Source organism: Heterodontus francisci, chromosome 41 (genome assembly GCF_036365525.1).
Source record: "Heterodontus francisci isolate sHetFra1 chromosome 41, sHetFra1.hap1, whole genome shotgun sequence".
Lineage (NCBI taxonomy): Eukaryota > Metazoa > Chordata > Chondrichthyes > Heterodontiformes > Heterodontidae > Heterodontus > Heterodontus francisci.
Window position 1 is genome coordinate 22,168,480 of NC_090411.1, and position 13,884 is coordinate 22,182,363.

A 13,884-nucleotide genomic window follows, 5' to 3' on the forward strand; every position below is an offset into this window, starting at 1 on the left:
AGAGTTGAACAAATATTTTATATATTTAACAAATATTTTGCACCTGTCTTCACAGTAGAAGACACAAACTGCATGCCAGAAATAGAGGCTAACCAAGGGCTAATAAGAGTGAGGAACTTAAGTGAATTAATATCAGCAGAGAAAAAAGTATTGGAGAAACTTAATGGACTAAAAGCTGACAATGTTCTATAGAAACTTTAGGGACTTTCAAACGGCTTTTAGATAGGTATATGGATAAAGGAGAATGATGGGGTATAGATTAAATTGTCCTTGACAGAGGACAAAGGATCGGCACAACATCGTGGGCCGAAGGGCCTGTTCTGTGCTGTATTTTCTATGTTAATCCCCAGGACTTGATGGCCTACATCCTAGGGTTCTAAAATATGTAGCTGCAGAGATAGTGGATGAATTGGTTATGAATTTCCAAAATTCACAGAATCACAGAATTGTTACAGTGCAGAAGGAGGCCATTCGGCCCATCGTGTCTACACCCACTCTCTGAAAGAGCAATTCCCTCAGTTCCATTTCCCCACCTTCTCCCCAGTAACCCTACACATTCTTCCTTTTCATATAGCAATCTAATTTCCTTTTGAATGCTTCAATTGAACCTGCCTCCACCACGTTCTCAGGCAGCGCATTCCAGACCTTAACCACTTGCTGCGTGAAAAAGATTTTCCTCATGTCACTTTTGCTTCTCTTACCAAATACTTTAAATCTGCCCTCGATCTGCACTCATTCTCGATCTTTTCACAAGTGGGAACAGTTTCTCTCTACCTGCTCTGCCCAGATCCCTCATGATTTCTAATACCTCTATCAAATCACCTCCCAGCCTTCTCTTCTCCAAGGAAAACAGTCCTAACTTCTCCAATCTATCTTTATAACTGAAATTTCTCATCCCTGGAACCATTCTCGTGAATCTTTTCTGTACTCTCTCCAATGCCCTCACATCTTTCCTAAAGTATGGTGCCCAGAGCTGGACGCAATACTCCAACTGAGGATGAACTAGTGTCTTATACAAGTTCAACATAACTTCCTTTCTCTTGTACTCTCTGTCCCTATTAATAAAGCCCAGGATACTGTATGCTTTATTAACCACTTTCTCAACCTGTCCTGCCACCTTCAACGACTTATACACATTTACACCCAGGTCCCTCTGCTCCTGCACCCCCTTTAGAATTGTACCCTTTATTTTATATTTCTCTCCATGTTCTTCCTATCAAAAATGAATCACTTCACATTTCTCTGCATTGAACTTCATCTGCCACCTGTTTGCCCTTTCCACCAACTTGTCTATGTCCTTTTGAAGTTCTACACTATCTTCCTCACAGTTCGCAATGCTTCCAAGTTTTGTATCATCTGCAAACTTTGAAATTGTGCCCTGTACACAAAGGTCTAGGACATTAATATATATCAGGAAAAGCAAGGGTCCCAACACTGATCCCTGGGGAACTCCACTACAAACCTTCCTTCAGCCTGAAAAACTTCCATTAACCACTACTCTTTGTTTCCTGTCACTCAGCCAATTTTGTATCCATGTTGCTACTGTCCCTCTTTTTCTGTGAGCTACAAGTTTGCTCACAAGTCTGTTGTGTGGTACTGTATCAAATGCCTTTTGAAAGTCCATGTACACCACATCAACAGCATTGCCCTCATCAACCCTCTCTGTTTTTTCTTCAAAACAGTCCAGCAAGTTAGTTAAACATGATTTTTCCTTATGAAATCCATGTTGGCTTTCCTTAATTAACTTACATTTGTCCATATGACTATTGATTTTGTCCCAAATTATTTTTTTGGGACATTTTCCCACCACCGAAGTTAAACTGACTGGCCTGTAGTTGCTGGGCTTATCTTTACACCCTTTTTTGAACAAAGGTGTAATATTTGCAATTCTCCAGTCCTCTAGCACCACCCCTGAGTCTAAGGAAGACTGAAAAGTTATGGCCAGTGCCTCTGCGATTTCCACCCTCACTTCCCTCAGTATCCTTGGATGCATCTCATCTGGTCCTGGTGCTTTATCCACTTTAAGTACAGATAGCCTATCTAATACTTCCTCTTTATCAATTTTAAACCCTTCTAGTATCTGAAATACCTCCTCTTTCAACATTTCCTGGGTTGCATCTTCTTCCTTGGTAAAGACAGATGCAAAGTATTCATTTAATACCTCAGCTATGCCCTCTGTCTCCATGTGTAAATCCCCTTTCTGGTCCCTAATCAGCACCACTCCTCCTTTTACCTCCCTTGTACTATTTATATGGCTATAGAAAACTTTGGGATTTCATTTAATGCTAGCTGCCAGTCTCTTTTCATGCTCTCTCTTTGCTTCTATTATTTGCTTTCGCGCTTCCTCTCTGGAACTTCTATATTCAGCCTGGTTCTCCATTGTATTTTCTACCTGGCATCTGTCATAAGCACACTTTTTCTTCTTTAGCTTAATCTCCACCACTTTTGTCATCCGGGGAACTCTGCATTTGTTTGCCCTACTTTTCCCCTTCGAGGGAACATACCTTGATTGTGCCCGAACTATCTCTTCTTTGAAGGTAGCCCATTTTTCATCTTCCAGTTTTCCTGCCAGCATTTGACTCCAATTTATTCGCCCCAGCTCCATTCTTACCCCACTGAAGTTGTCCTTCCCCCAATTAATTATTTTTACCCTGGATTGATCTTTGTCATTTTCCATAGTCAGCCTAAACATTATGATACAATGATCACTATCCCCTAAATGCCTCTCCTACTGACACTTGATTGACTTAGTCCACATCATTCCCAAAAACCAGGTTAGCAGTGCCTCCTTTCTCGTTGGACTAGATTCCAGCATGGTTCCAGTGGATTGGAAGTTGGCAAATGTAAAACAACTATTCAAGGATGGCGGGAGAGAGAAAACAGGGAACTACAGCCCAGTTAGCCTGACATCAGTCGTTGGAAAGTGCCGGAATCTATTATTAAGGAAGTTAACATGTTTTTACAAAAGGGAAATCATGTTTGACAAATTTGTTAGTTTTTTGAAGATGTACCTTGTAGGGTAGATAAAGGGGAAACAGTAGATGTAGTGTACTTGGATTTCCAAAAGGCAATTGATAAGGTGCCACACAAAAGGCTAATACACAAGATAAAGGTTCATGGAGTTCGGGGTAAAAAATTAGCTTGGATAGAGGATTGGTTCATGGACAGGAAGCAGACAGAAGGGATAGACAGGAAATTTTCAAGGTGGCAGGCTGTAACTAGTCGAGTGATGCAAGGATTTGTACTGGGGCCTCAGCTATATAAAAATGATATTAGTGATTTAGACAAAGAGATCGAGAGTTGACAATACAAAGCTATGTGGAAATGTAAGCTGTGAGGAAGGCTAAAAGAGACTGCAAAGAAATATAGGCAGGTTAAGTGAATGGGCAACAAGATGGCAGATGATGTATAATGTAGGGAAGTGTAAGATTATTCACTTTGGTAGTAAGAACAGAAAGCAGACTTGAGTATTGCTGAATACAGAGACATTCTTTCTGTCTGCAAACATCAGGGCCTTGTATATGCAGGGAAGCTACATATATTAATATACAGAGCCCTGTTCTTTGCAGACAGAAAGAACATGTACACACATTGTGCCTGTTTCAGCTAAACAAAATAAGTGACAGCCATTCGCTGGTTCATTCCTCAGGGCAATGCCTTGACCAATCAGAGTCAAGCTGCCTGGTTTAAAATTTCAAACAAGACTTTGCAGTTAATTGTCAGTCACCATAAACTGGTGCATTCTCCATGTTAATGCCTCTACCAATCAGAGTCCACTTGCCAACTAGTCAGCACTCTCTTATCATACAGTATAATTTTGTTGCTTTCCCTTACATTGGTATTCTTGTGAATTGTCCTGATGAGTGCAAGACGAAAAGCTTCGACAAAATGTCTCTGTTTTCGGAAATACTCAAGAAAGCAGACTTTTTAAAAAGGCATGAACCTTCGAAATGTTGATGCATAGCTTGGCTGGTGGTGAGAAGGGCCCTCCCCGTCAGATCCTTCCTGCATGCCCAGAGTGTCACTGCCTCCGCACGCTGCCCTCGAGGCAGCTGTGGTGTGGAAAGAGACCGCCGCCCACCTCCTTCTGGAATGCGCCATTGCAAAGCAGGTCTGGAAAGAGATGCCGTGGTTTTTGTCGAAGTTCATCCTGAGCAGCTCCGTAACACAGGAATCTGTGCTCTATGAGTTGTTCCCAGGGACGCACATTGAGATAAACATCAACTGTTGCTGGAGGACCATCAACTCAGTGAAAGACGCTTTTTGGTCTGCCTGAATCTTGCTGGTCTTCCAGTGCACAGAGTTATCCACGACCGAGTGTTGCTGACTGGCCCATTCCAAGGTCCAGGACTACGTGCTGAGGGACGCACTACAGCTTGGGGCAGACGCCGCAAAGGCTCAATGGGGAAAGGCCACTGTGTAAGGTCCTTCTACCATAGTGAACCGGGGGGCTGGAACCCCTCGGGCTGTATACACCAAAATATGGTTTTGCTGTGTAATGTAAATGTACATTGCATGTAAAATGGATTGGAAGGGTTGTGAGGCAACTCATGTTCTGTATTGCAAAAAACTGATCTTTATTTCACTTTATGAAATGTCTGTTTTGAATTGTTTTGTAATCTAATTTTTACAAATTTTTATGAATCAAGCATATTTTTGGAGAAATAATGTTCAGAGAGACTTGAGTGTACTCGTACAGGGAACAATAAAGTTAGCATGCAGGTACAGTAAGCAATTAGAAAGGCAAATGGCATGTTGGCCTTTATTACAAGGGTTTGGAGTACATGAATAAGAAAGTCTTGCTACAATTGTACAGGCCTTTGGTGAGACCACATCTGTGCAGATTTGGTGTCTATGTTTAAGGAAGGATAGACTTGCATTGGAGGCAGTACAGCAAAGGTTCCTTAGATTGGTTGCAGGGATGAGAGTGTTGTGCTGTGATGAGAGGCTGAGTAAACTGGGCCTATACTCTCTGGAGTTTAGAAGAATGGGAGATGGCTGCATTGAAACATAAATAATTCTGAAGGGACTTGACAGGGTAGACACTGAGGGTTTGTTTCCTCTGGCTTGGGTATCTAGAATACAGGGAGACCATCTCAGGATAATGGGTCGATCATTTAGGACTGAGATTAGGAGAAATTTCTTCATTCAATGGGTCATGAATTTCAGGAATACGCTACCTCAGAGAGTTGTGGATGCTCCATTGTTGAATAAATTCAAGCTGAGCCAGTCAGATTTTTGGTCTCTCAGGGAATCAAGGGTTATGGGAAGTGGGCAGGAAAGTGGAGTTGAGGCAGAAGATCAGCCAGTATTGAATAGCGGAGCAGTCTTGAGCGCCATGTGGTCTATTCTTGCTCCTATTTCTTAAGTTCTAGAAACAGAGTTAATGTTTCAGGTCGATGACCTTTCATCAGAACTGGGAATAGTTAGAAATTTTAAGCAAATGAAAGGGGGGAGGGTGGGAAAAAGAATAAAAGGAAAAGGCTGTGAGGCTTTCTTCTCCCTAGGGGGAAGAGGATTTCCCCTGTCCACTGCCTGCACCAGGGTTCCCAAGACAGCATTGATTGGTGCACTCTTTGGATCACTTCCAGGCACTTTTTTCAATCTCAGATGTTCCTTTTTTGTTTGCAGCCAAAGTGCACTCACCCGCCCTTTAAGGCTGCCTTTACTTGGCATTAGTGAAGCTCAATTTCCCACCCCCACAAACAGGCATACAGCCAATGAATAGCATGGGTAATGCTGGCTTCACACATGAATCATTATAATGAGCTGCCAGCACCAAACACAACTTAACTTTCCCATCCATTTCATTGATTGGTTGTTGGACTTTGCTGTGACAAATGTGCTCGAAAACAGTAGTGACTGCTCTTCAGTAGAATATAATTGGTTATAAAGTGCTTTGGAACATCCTGAAGATGTTCTAGGTTGCTGTAGAAATGCAAGTTCTTTCATTCTTTGCGACCAGTTCTCCAGTGGTATTTTTAATAGGTAGCCTGGAGCGCGAATCTGATGTTTCGTCACTAAGATGGAACTGTACTGGAGTGCTCGGGTACTCCCTGTGGGCAAGTGGTCTAAATGCACACATTTTGAGTTCATAGAGTCATAATGGCACAGGAGGAGGCCATTTGGCCCATCGAGTCTATGCTGAGGTCATCAAGGTCATTGAGGTCCAATGGCTCATTTCTGCGGTAACTTTCTGTGGATTGGAAGCTGCTTGCAAATCCTAGGCTCCTGCCCTAAGGTGATGGCTGGGATGTCAAGGTGAAAAACTAACTGGCTTTCTTTCAGTCCTTAAATATTTTTGCTACTTTGAAGCCTGATACCCGTGATAGAAGCAAAACTTTGACACGTACTAATGAAAAGATGTACTAAAATAAAACAAGCACATGATTGGACATTGTCCAAGGATAGGATTTAGCTTAGACCTAGGTCAAAAATCAACACTTAGCCCTCGAGGATATACTCTGAGCTGTTGGTCCTCATGGATCGATATTTCATGCTGTGTTAGCGCCGTCTGGAGAAAATTGGAAAAGTAAGTTGTGAACCCTTCAATGAGGACTCTAGTTGCTGGTCTCTAACAAGACAACAAACCCTGTCTTAAAAGCACAAACTTCCAATAAAGCCATTGATGTTTCCATTAAAAAAATGAGTTATAGCATTCTTAGTTCACGACAGTTAGCAAGGAGGTTGATGTGAGTGTATATGGGGGAATTCACTTTACAAACACTCCAACTTTGCTGCTGACATTAAGAAACGATGGAAAGCTAACACATGCCCTTTAAAAGGTGTGGTCTTATTTGTAGCCAGAGAATCACGACGTTCGGGCTTGGGTCGGGTCGGGTCGGGACGAATCCAAGTTGAGTCGGGTCGGGTCAGGCCGGACACACACGGTAAATGCTCTGCTGGTAAGTATTGAAATTAAAAAAAACTTACCTGAGCTGGGAATCCGGGACGAAACTGAGTCTGCAGCTGCATGGAGATTCCGAGTCCGAAGGTGAGTAAACGGATGGTCAGGTTGGGTCGAGTCGGGACGGCTTCGGGTCGGGTCGGGTCGGGCTCGGGGCAAAATCAGAGGGACTCGGGTTGGGTCGGGCTCGGGTTCGTGGTGGTTCGGTTGGGTTCAGGTCGGGTTCTTTTTTCTCGACATGAGCAGGCCTTTACCTGCAATGGCTTCTCTTCCCAACCCTGCAGTTACCGCTGGTGCCCCCAAGGATCTTTCCTTGGCTCTCTTCTATTTCTCATTTACATGCTGTCCCTCGGTGACATCATTCCAATGCACAACATCAGTTTCCACATGTATGCTGACGTATGCTGTAGCTCACCACCATCTCTCTCGACCCCTGCTCTGTCTCTAAATTGTCAGACTGCTTGTCCAACATCCAGAATGAGCAGAAATTTCCTCCAATTAAATATCGGGAAGACCAAAGTAATTGGCTTCGGTCCCTGTCACAAACTCCGCTCTCTAGCCACTGATTCCATTCCTCTCCCTGGCAACTGTGAGGCTGAACCAGACTATTTACAACTCCGACATCATATTTAACCCTTCGTTGAGCTTCCAACTGCATATTCGTGCCGTCACTGGCCATAATCTTCCAACCCTTCTTAGATACAGCTGTGGTGCCAGAGGACTGGAGAATTGCAAATGTTACACCTTTGTTCAAAAAAGGGTATAAGGATAAGCCAAGCAACTACAGGCTAGTCAGTTTAATCTTGTTGGTGGGAAAGCTTTTGGAAATGATCGGGACAAAACTAATAGTCACTTGGACAAATGCGGATTAATTAAGGAAAGCCAACACAGATTTGTTAAGGGAAAATCGTTTTTAACTAATTTTCTTGAGTTTTTTGATGCAGTAACAGTGAGTATGGTTGAAGGTAATGCAGTAGAAGTGGTGTACATGGACTTCCAAAAGGCATTTGATAAAGTGCCACATAACAGGCTTGTCAGCAGAGTTAGAGCCCATGGAATGAATCGGACAGTAGCAGCATGGATACAAAAATTGGCTGAGTGACAGGAAACAGAAAGTAGTTGTGAATTGTTGCTTTTCGGACTGGAGGAATGTATAAAGTGGGGTTCCCAGAGGTCTGTAATCTCTGCCAGCCCCACAACCCTCTGAGAGATCTGCGCACCTTAAATTCTGGAGTCTTGAGTATCCCCGGTTTTAATCCAGTATTGGTGACCATGTTTTCAGTTGCCTGGGCCCCAAGCTCTGCAATACCTTTCCTCCAGCTCTCTGCCTCTCGACCTCACTTTCCTCCTTTAAGTCGCTGCTTAAAACCTACCTCTTTGGCCAAGCTTTTGGTCATCTGCCCTAATATCTCCTTATGTGGCTCCCATCATATTTTGTTTTATAATGCCTCTGTAATGCACCTTGGGATATTTTATTATGTTAAAGGTGATTTTTAAATACAAGTTATTTTGTTGTTGCAATGATATAAAAATAAAAAATTTGCAACATTTCCCCATTTTTGGAGTTGTCTTATGCATAGCACCCAAAATAATACAATACCGAGACAACATTTAATTTGAAAAATATATTTTAAAATAACATATTTCTATTTTTTTTTCTATGGAAACATGACCAAAAAATCCAGTAAAAAGACAAGTTCTTCATAAGGGATGGTGATACGTTGGCAGTGGCAAAGAAGCCAATGGAAAGATTAGGAGGAGTGACCGAAAGGATGGCTAAGAAGGTGGATTTTAGGCATTGCCTTTGGGGTGGAGTAGGTCAGGGAGGGAATACTAGAGAGTGGGACCTGGTGGCTGAGAGCATAGCTGCTAATAGTAGAATAAAGGAAAGTCCAGGAAATAAAAGGGCCCAGTTTTAGTTCCCCCTAACAGGTGGAAAACTGATCGCACAGGGCAATTAAAATGGGCCGGGTACTTATCATTCCTTTCCTGCCCCACTGACCAACTGGAATTTTGCACTCTTAAATTATGCTATTGTGGCTGGAGGTCCAAGCGACAGGGCAGTGGAGTGTTCCTCTGAGCTGCACAAGACACCTTAGGCCTCCCTTGTCCTGGGCTTCCCCTGTCCCCCAATTGCATCTGGAGTCCCCCACTCACCTGTCACCCGAGTAGCCACACCCGCACGCTGGACAGACAATGGTTCCTGCCGGATTCGGGCAGGAGTCCCGGCCTGAATGATAAAAGGTGGCTTGGAAGTTAAAATTGAGTTTGTCGCTCACCCAGGCCTCTCACATAGAACGATCCTGACTCATGATAAATTCAAGGCCAAGCATTCTGAATCTGGCAGGTCTGTCTACCTTAACGCTTCTGGCAGGCATGAGACCCGCACTGTGGGAGCCAATATTTTAAGAAAAGTGTAGAAGGAGCTCAGACATTCTTAATGAACCACACACCCTAGGGGTTTACAAACAAACAAAACTTTTCTCTTACATTCTCTAATGCTGTCAGCCTCCATGAGGGAGATTTCCCCTGCTCACTATTCATAGTGAAATCTTAAACACATCTACCACAGCATTTATTACTTTGCTAAAAACGGCAGGCACTGAAAATCTCCCTGCTATTTTTTTAATGCCTCCAACGCATAACGATCATAGGACAGTTTAACCCCTCCCTGAGTGACCAAATGATTCGTGTATTGGGGATGAGAGTTTCCCCTCATTGCCCCCATTGCCTCCTCCCACCTCTAGTTCATTATTCCATATTTAATGGGGTAATTGGGGAACTGTACCCACAGGGGTTGGATTTGGACAACAAAAGGCCAGGAGGATCCTCGTTTTGGTTCCTGGTCTTTGCTAACTGATTCCAGCCTGGATGGTAGTGAACCATAATTATCTTCAACATTCCTGAGTTATGCACTAAGCCACTGCCCGAGCTCTAAAGTGTTTTAAGGATTTTATAACAAGCATTTGATAGAGCACCAATTAAAAGCATGTAGATATGGACATTAACAAACAAACTATTTCTGTGTGTCATGGATGAGAAGAAAAGTATGCATGTAGACAAGGGGATCAATCTCTGCTACCTAATAATCTCACTGAGCCTCACTTATGCAGCTTGGCGACTCTGTTCTCTGTATTCAACAGCTTGCATTTGACAGTGAGAAGGGGAAAGTGAAGCACAGGAACACTCAGTGAGGTCCCCCAACACCCAGAACACTTCCTCATCCCAATTCCCTCCTGCTGTTTCAATGTATGCTTACTGCACATGTTACAAGATTTGTATTTAATTAGTACAGAGCTTATTGCTCGTACATATGTGTATGTCTGTCTGCATGTGTTTTTCTGTGGGTCTGTGTGTACCCCTGTCTCTATTTGTCTGTGTCCATGGATGGGATTTTGCATTGTTGAAGACGGCGGGTTTGGAGATAGGCAGTCACTTAAACCCGTCCCCAGGTCAGCATGTCGATTTCCCAATGCGAAACTGGCACGTTCAAATTTCGGAATGTGCCGATGGGAGCCCGAAGACGCCACCTTACTGAACTCCTTAAATGGCCACTTAGGGCCTTTTTTTTCCAAAATATACTTTATTCATAAAAATCTGTAAAAAATACATTACCAAACAGTTTCAAATGGCACCAAGTCAAAAAATACAAACAGTGCAAAGGAGAACAGTTTCCTTCAATGCAATCATGAGTTGCCTCACAATCCTTCCATTTCATTTGTCATACCATATACATTTTTACATGTTACAGCAAAGTAAAATTTTCCCGATACAGTTTGAGGGGTTTCCCATGGATCCAGCCCCTCAGTTCAACTTGGTGGGGGGACCTAACACAGCAGTAGAAGTGAGAGTGCGAGCCAGGGGGCAGCTGGGAAGGTAAGCTTCAGTATAAAGTATTTACCTAGCGATTCGGCAGCTTCGGCAGGGTGGGAAAAAAACCCTGAAAAAGTGACATCACAGGAAAGCTTTCCTGTGACCTGATTGGCTGGTAGGGAATCTATACCGAATTTGAAAATAAAACAGATAAAAATTGATTAAAACACTAATTAACTAATTAATAAGTAGAGTAACTAAACCAGAGGGTGGAGATTACTGTATTTAGACAGCATTTAATATTTATTATAGAAATCTAGCACTAGGGACCACATAGTGAAGTGTATCATAATTTAGTAAGGATTTAATAAGTATTTATTTCTTTTATATCAATTAACTAATTAGTGCTACAAATGTCAGTTAGAGGGGTGAAGTGCTTCACCTGTGAGATGTGGGAAGTCCGTGACGCTTCCAGCGTTCCGGACGACTACATCTGCAGGAAGTGTACCCAGTTGCAGCTCCTCACAGACCGCATGGATCGGTTGGAGCAGCAACTGGATGCACTTTGGAGCATGCAGGTGGCAGAAAGCGTCATAGACAGGAGTTTTAGAGAAGTGGTTACACCCAAGGTGCAGGCAGATAGATGGGTGACTGCTAGAAGGGGGAGGGAGTCAGTGCAGGAATCCCCTGTGGTTATCCCCCTCTCTAACAAGTATACCGTTTTGGATACTGTTGGGGGGGATGGCCTATCAGGGGAAAACAGCAGCAGCCAGAGCAGTGGCACCACGGTTGGCACTGTTGTTCAGCAGGGAGGGACAAAGCGCAGAAGAGCAATAGTTATAGGGGACTCTATAGTCAGGGGCACAGATAGGCGCTTCTGTGGACGTGAAAGAGACTCCAGGATGGTATGTTGCCTCCCTGGTGCCAGGGTCAAGGATGTCTCTGAAAGGACAGGGGGCATTCTGAAGGGGGAGGGTGAACAGCCAGAGGTTGTGGTACACATCGGTACCAATGACATCGGCAGGAAGAGTGATGAGGTCCTGCAGGGGGAGTTTAGGGAGTTAGGGAGAAAGTTAAAAAACAGGACCTCTAGGGTTGTAATCTCTGGATTACTCCCTGTTCCACGTGCCAGTGAGGCTAGAAATAGGAAGATAGTGCAGCTAAACACGTGGCTGAGCAGCTGGTGTAGAAGGGAGGGTTTCAGATATCTGGACCATTGGGCTCTCTTCAGGGACAGATGGGACCTGTACAAGAAGGACGGGTTGCATCTAAACTGGAAGGGCACTAATATCCTGGCCGCAAGGTTTGCTAGCGTCACTCGGGAGGGTTTAAACTAGTGTGGCAGGGGGGTGGGAACCAGAGCAGTAGGACAGCTCGTGAAGTAAATGAGGAGGGCATAGTAAATAAGGCCAGTAGGACTAAGAGGAAGAGCAGGCAGGGAGATGTTGCTGAGCACAGCGGGACTGGTGGTCTGAAGTGTATTTGTTTCAATGCGAGAAGTATAACAGGTAAGGCAGATGAACGTAGAGCTTGGATTAGTACTTGGAACTATGATGTTGTTGCTATTACAGAGACTTGGTTGAGGGAAGGGCAGGATTGGCAGCTAAATGTTCCAGGCTTTAGAAGCTTCAGGCGGGATAGAGGGGGATGTAAAAGGGGTGGGGGAGTTGCATTACTGGTTAAGGAGAATATCACAGCTGTACTGCGGGAGGACACCTCAGAGAGGTCATGCAGCGAGGCAATATGGGTGGAGCTCAGGAATAGGAAGGGTGCAGTCACAATGTTGGGTGTTTACTACAGGCCTCCCAACAGCCAGCGGGAGGTAGAGGAGCAGATATGTAGACAGATTTTGGAAAGATGTAAAGGTAACAGGGTTGTAGTGGTGAGTGATTTTAACTTCCCCTATATTGACTGGGACTCACTTAGTGCTAGGGGCTTCGATGGGGCAGAATTTGTGAGGAGCATCCAGGAGGGCTTCTTGAAACAATATGTAGATAGTCCAACTAGGGATGGGGCCATTCTGGACCTGGTATTGGGGAATGAGCCCGGCCAGGTGGTCGAAGTTTCAGTGGGGGAGCATTTCGGGAGCAGTGACCATAATTCCATAAGTTTTAAGGTACTTGTGGATAAGGATAAGAGTAGTCCTCGGGTGAAGGTGCAAAATTGGGGGAAGGCTAATTATAACAATATTAGGCAGGAACTGAAGAATTTAGATTGGGGGCGGCTGTTTGAGGGTAAATCAACATCTGACATGTGGGAGTCTTTCAAACGTCAGCTGATTAGAATCCAGGACCAGCATGTTCCTATGAGGAAGGAAGACAAGTTTGGCAAGTTTTGGGAAGCTTGGATAACACGGGATATTGTGAGCCTCGTCAAAAAGAAAAAGGAAGCATTTGTAAGGGCTGGAAGGCTAGGAACAGATGAAGCACTTGAGGAATATAAAGACAGTAGGAAGGAACTTAAGCAAGGAGTTAGGAGGGCTAAAAGGGGTCATGAAAAGTCATTGGCAAACAGGATTAAGGAAAATCCCAAGGCTTTTTATACAGATATAAAGAGCAAGAGGGTAACCAGGGAAAGGGTTGGCCCACTCAAGGACAGAGATGGGAATCTATGCGTGGAGCCAGAAGAAATGGGCGAGGTGCTAAATGAGTACTTTGCATCAGTATTCACCAAGGAGATGGACTTGGTGGATGATGAGCCTAGGGAAGGGAGTGCGGATAGTCTCAGTCATCTCATTATCAAAAAGGAGGAGGTGTTGGGTGTCTTGCAAAGCATCAAGGTGGATAAGTCCCCAGGACCTGATGGGATCTACCCTAGAATACTGAGGGAGGCAAGGGAAGAAATTGCTGGGGCCTTGACAGAAATCTTTGCATCCTCATTGGCTACAGGTGAGGTCCCAGAGGACTGGAAAATAGCCAATGTCGTTCCTTTGTTTAAGAAGGGTGGCAAGGATAATCCAGGAAATTATAGGCCGGTGAGCCTTACGTCAGTGGTACGGAAACTATTAGAGAGGATTACTCGGGACAGGATTTACTCCCATTTGGAAACAAACGAACTTATTAGCGAGAGACAGCATGGTTTTGTGAAAGGGAGGTCGTGTCTTACTAATTTGATTGAGTTTTTTGAGGAAGTGACGAAGGTGATTGATGAAAGAAGGGCGGTGG